The sequence below is a fragment of the Dipodomys merriami genome, unplaced genomic scaffold (genome assembly GCF_024711535.1).
Source record: "Dipodomys merriami isolate MVZ:Mamm:240054 unplaced genomic scaffold, mDipMer1.0.p SCAF_183, whole genome shotgun sequence".
In the NCBI taxonomy this organism is placed as follows: Eukaryota; Metazoa; Chordata; class Mammalia; order Rodentia; family Heteromyidae; genus Dipodomys; species Dipodomys merriami.
Window position 1 is genome coordinate 1,950,528 of NW_027203193.1, and position 6,000 is coordinate 1,956,527.

Here is a 6,000-nt window from a genome sequence, read left to right on the forward strand (position 1 = left end):
AATTGTCTTTCTTTCCCACCTGCCCACAAAGCTAGTGCACTACTGCTTGAGCCAAAACTTCACTTCTAGGTTTTTGGTGTTTAATTACAGATAAGAGTTTGACAGACTCTCATGCCTGGTTGGCATTGAACTAAGACAGTAAGAAAGCTAAGTGACATCAACTGGATGGACTTCTCTTTTGAACCAAGAAATATTAGATGAAGTTTACTATAAAGCTAATATTTGACAATTTTTAAAGAAGAGAACATGTTCAGCAAAGAAGCCATAACTTAAATAACTCAGCAAAGTACGTGCACTGACTCCTTTGGGAAGATTACTATTGACTTCATCATTCCTTTGGGGGAAACTTAAAGCCATATTTGCACTTTTTTGTTGATTGTGGGTATGGAACACTGATCCTGGGCACTGTCTCTCAGCTCTTCATCTCATCTAGAATGCTCTACCACTTTAGCTACAGCACCACTTCTGGGTTTCTGGTGGCTAATTGAAGGTAAGTGTTTCATGGACTTTCCTGACCAGGCTGGATTTGAACCACAATCCTCTGGTTTCAACCTCCTGAGTAGCTAGGATTACAGGCATGAGCCACCAGCACCTGGCTCATATTTGCATTTATGTGCACTGAATGTCACTGTGTAGACAAAGAATGGAAATTTTAACCAAATGATGACATTGCAGCTTTTCAGAAAAATTGAGGTAGCAGTAAATATGTCCTCCTTTTCCATTTAGTTTCATTAATGACTAATGAGCTATGAGACCCTTACATTAGCATCCTGTGACATCTGTATAGGTGTATTTAGTATCAGTAAATGTTTATAGACAAATATAGAAAGACAGACTTTTAGAAAGCAAAGGAGATCAGGTATGAAAGAACAGCATAGAAGGAGATACATTTATCTAGCCTAAGAGATTTAGAATGCTAAAGGCAATGAGGAATAAGCCTAGTTGATAACTAGTTCTTCAATAACAAAAAATGGTTCCCTAGAACTGTTTCTGTTATACCTTAGTTACTATCATTTCTTTCCTTCCATCTGGAGTTATTCCTTCTCTTCTGTCACAACTGTTAATTAGCCTCTGCCTTTTTGGTGCTATGACTGGCCAAAATGATTTCCAAATCTCACTTAGACTACCCTTCTCGTTGTGATTAGCAGTGACCCCACTCAAAAGCCTGGAATCTTTGAATTTCCAGAATTAATCTTCACCTGACATCTAAGCACATTCCTGGCATTAATTGCCATGACCTAATGAACAAAACTTTTTTTTTTTTTTCAACACAGTATCCTAACGTAGGTAAAGTACATGAATTAGGGACTATTGTCAAGTATCAGTATGGGAGTAACAACTATATATTCCATGTTTGGGTTCTTTATGTTGCATTTACTAACTAAATGTTCATTGTTGTTGTTGCTGTTGTTGTTTTGGCAGTCCAGGGGCTGAAACTCAGCGCTTGGGAATTATTCCTGAGCTTTTTTTTTTCTCTCAATTCTAACCCTCTACCACTTGAGGCACAGGACCCCATCCAGTATTTCTTTTTCAGTTTATGTGTTACTGAGGAATTGAACCCAGGGTTTCATTCATGCTAGACAATCATTTTACCATGAAGTCACATTCCCAGAACCCTAAATGACTCTTAAGATGGCATTACATTTTCATTCTGTAACTATGTATCATAATTTCAGCCAGAAATTTTTGCTAGAAAAGGGCATTGATCACAGTACTGAGTCCAGTAAGGCTAGATGGACAATGAATAACTTTCACAGTCTAGCCAGGGCACAGAGGGACTTACCTCATGGAGCTGGTACAACAGCCTGAGTGAGACAGCTCCTGACCTACAGCCCACCTCCAGAATGAGAGGGCCACCATGGTACCAACCACGTTGGGGATGCTGGGCCACCTCCTCCAGCACCCATTCAATCAGTTCCTGAGAGAGAGAGAGAAAAAGAAAGAAGGTCAGAATTACACTTAAGCCAGGTTCCTGCGGCTCAGGCCTATAATCTTAAGTACAATGGAAGCTGAGATATGAGGATTGTGGTTTATAGTCAGCCCAGGCAGGAACACATGTAAGACTCTTATTTCCAAAGAACCACAAGGAAACTGGAAGTGGTGTGTGACTCAAGTGGGAGAGTGCTAGATTTGAGCTGAGGAGCTCAGGGAGCGGGCCCAGGCCCAGAGTTCAAACCCCACGACTGAAAAGAAGTGGACTTCCCACCACAAGAAGTAGACTGAATAAAACCCATTGTCCTAGGGAGCATGGCAGAGATGTCAGGCCCAGATCCTGTCAGCTGGGAGTCATGAGTAGGTCAATCAGCTTCTCTGTGCCTCAGTTTCCCCAGCTTCAAAACTGAACAAAGTGAAGGATCCCGTTCCTCATGGGGATTATTAAAGAAAGAGAGTCATGTTTTGTTTCATAATCCCATACCAGTCACAACATTAATAACACCCACCATCTGAGATCTTTCTGGGTATCTTCCTGTCATATTCTCACAGAACTGCCAAAAACTGTATCTGACAACCCCTCCCTCTGTGCCTGGCCCTGCTCCAGAGATCCCTCTGTATTAATCCCTTGTTTCCTCACAACTGTCCCATGAGGAGATTGAAGTCCAATGGTTGAGATGAAACCCAGAGCTTCACCTGTGGTCAAAAATGGGCTGCTGTGGACTGAGTTTGGGAGAATCCATCTAAACCACTGACTGAGCATGGCTCTACATGTCTACCATCCCAACTACAGAGGACAGGGCCCGGTGGCTCATGCCTGTCACAGATAGAAGGATTGTGATCCACCCCAGTCTGAGCATATATTAATTCTCCATCTCAGAAATGCCCAAGACAGAAAAGCTGGTAGAAGACCTGACTGGCAAGCCTAAGGCCTGGTGGTCCAACCCTAATATACCAAAAAGAACCAGAGTCCCAGTGCCAGAGGCTCATGCCTTTAATCCTAGGTACTCAGGAGGTTGAGATCTGAAGATAACAGCTCAAGATTTAATATAGGGTTGGCCTCGCCCACCAGAGGTCATGATGAGAAGACCCATAGTCTGACCTATGCTGTTGCACTCCATACTAGCAGGACTCATATCTTTACTAAGTGTGGCCATGCTCTCTGTCCTCCTGGGAGCCATCCCCTGCAGGCTGCACTCCCAGGTCCTCCCAAGCTCCCACTGCCACCAACCAGGCCCAAGCGAGTACACAGCTCCATTGCACACAGATCCCTTATTCTTCTAATTTAACAGTGCTGTGTCCCCTTCAAGCGTCTCACCCTTCCAGGCTCCCAGACCTCAACTAAGAAGACCGTACATGCCCCCAAAATAGCAGGTAGAAGTTACAAAAGCATTCAGCCTCCTTGTTACAACCCATTTCTACACACACACACACACACACACACACACACACACACACACACACACACACACAAACACACACACACACACACACACACACACACACACACACACACACACATCCAGACCGGTGACAGAAGACTCATCCATGTGGCACCTGCTATTTGCCAACTGATGACTCACCTGAGCACAGTCAGGCTGCACAAGGAGAAAGATGATCTCTCTCTCTGTCTCTCTGTCTCTGTCTCTCTGTCTTCAGGTGAAAGGATGACTGAGCACAGAAAACATGGGTTCACACAGCAAGGGGGATCTATCTTCTGCATCCAATGCCTCCCATCCCCAGAAAAAGGGAAAAGACCGCAGAAGGCAGGTGTGGACATGCTGCTCCCCACCTCTGACTAAAGCCACCAGGTTCCCACCAGGGAAAGGAAGGGTGCAGATATGCGACTGTGTGAGCCACTGCTCCAGGCCAGGGACTCTGTGGCGTCCATTCCTCACACAACCCTGAATCTCCCCATTTCCTGGGACATTAGACGCTGGGGATGGAGATGGGATCCTGAGTCAACACCCACCCCAACCCCTGAGGCACATTTATGGCAGGGCGTGGGCCAGACTGTGGGGCACAGAGGAGGCTCCAGTCCTGGTCGTGAGGGGGGTGATATGGGGGTCACAGGGAGCGGGCCTGTGTGGCCTCCACTCACATGTGCTGGAGGCAAAAGCTGTTGGCAGCTGCTCCAGGTGGGGTGAACAGCAATGGCAGTGGTATGGCGGACATCAGGCCCAGAGCAGAGGACAAGGAGGCCAGGACCAGGTCAGGCTCACAAGCTGGCTGGTGGCGCAAAATTGCACCATTGCCTGAGGAATTCAAGAGGCAACATGGGTTTGTGCCAGCAGCACCAGGTTTGAAATGCTGTGCCAAGGGGAAGGGGAGAAGGGGGCCGGAGCACAGGCAGGCACATGGTGGGCCTGAGCAAGGCCTCTCCTCCTAGGCCTCGAGTCTCTTGCTCATCACTCAGCCACCTCTACCTTCCTCAACTGCTGGTAGTGGTTTCAACCTACAGAGAGAATCCCAGTGCTACTGGGCAGCATGGAATATGGGCATGGCCACCATTCTTGTATCCCATTGGTCAGAAAGAACCATGAAAGAATGGAGGTTTGGCCAGAATCCTGTGATGCAGGCAGAATGGTCAGAGTCAAGATGATGGCAACCCCTTTCCCAGGGAACTCTGTCCAATACAGTTGGGGACAAGAAGATGACCTGCTTTATCTGGATGGCTGCACAGATTGTTGTGTATGTCTGTTTGTTCCCAGTCCCAGACCTTGAACTCAGGATCTGGGCACAGTCTGTGAGATGCTTTTGATCAAGGCTAGCCCTCTACCAATGGAGCCACATGGCTTTACTTCTAGTTTTGTTGGCACAAGTTGGACAGGAGTCTCAAGGACTTTCCTGCCTAGGGTGACTTTGACCATGATCCTCCTATCACAGCCTTGTAAGTATCAAGGAGGACTGCTGGGAGACACTGGTGCCTGCCTAATCATTAGTCTTACTGATGTATTTGAACAGACCTGTGAGTTCCCTATCCTCAGGTTTAAGTGGTAGGAGCTGAAGCCCACAGTTGGAATCCTGGTCCTGCCACCTCCAAATGGCAGGAGATCCTAAGAAACTCATTACTATTCATATGATTACCAATGGAATGTGATGTATGTTATGATTAAATGGGCAGTTCTTGAATGATTCAAGGTTAAAATTATACACAGTTATATTATAGGACACTGGTCGATTTTAATTAATACTTTATGAATCATTTAAACAATCACATTCATTAAATGGAGCCCAAATTAAATACCTAAGAATTGAGCATCACATAGAATGGATATGCCATTTTTTCTGCCAGGACTGGGATTTGAACTCATGGTGTGGGTAACACTCTTGTTGCACTGTGTGGGAAGGGGAAGCTTGCCTCCTTGAATTCAAGAAATTCAGGTCTGTTCCTTAGGCCTGAAATAATTGCCCACCACTAGAAAACATCCTATTTGTGTGCATTTTAAATATATGATTTATATTTATATACATATGTTGCATTCAGTGTAGCTATTCATTTTATTTTTTGTTTTATTCATGTATTGACTACTCATTTTATTGACTATTATGACACATAGAACACTGATTACATTTATTACATAGGATATAGGTTTGCATATGTATTGCACGTCCTTCCTGACACCCAGGACTTTCACAGAAAAGGAAAACATGTGTCACCATCAGCTTCTTACTACACGATTCATTTTTTGGGAATCCTGGCATCTGAATCACAGCCTGCAAGGCCCAATTCATGAATGGGTGAGTGTCAGCATGCCATCTTGTGGCAAATTGAGCTGACAGGTAGTTCCCAGTACCTGAGATCGAGCCACAGCGGTTGACAAAATAAGAACAGACTGACATGCAGATGGTAGTACTCTAATAAATAAATATCTTTATAGAGTGCCAGAGATGTCTATACATTATTTAGTTATATAGATTACATTCCTACTAATTCTTGGGTATTTATTATGCCTCCATGTAATTATTGTCGTTTTCATTCTTAACAAAATATTAATTAAATCAATCAATATCTGAAATTATCACATTCCTGTAAGTAATAGTATTCTTTTAATGCTTCATACATAT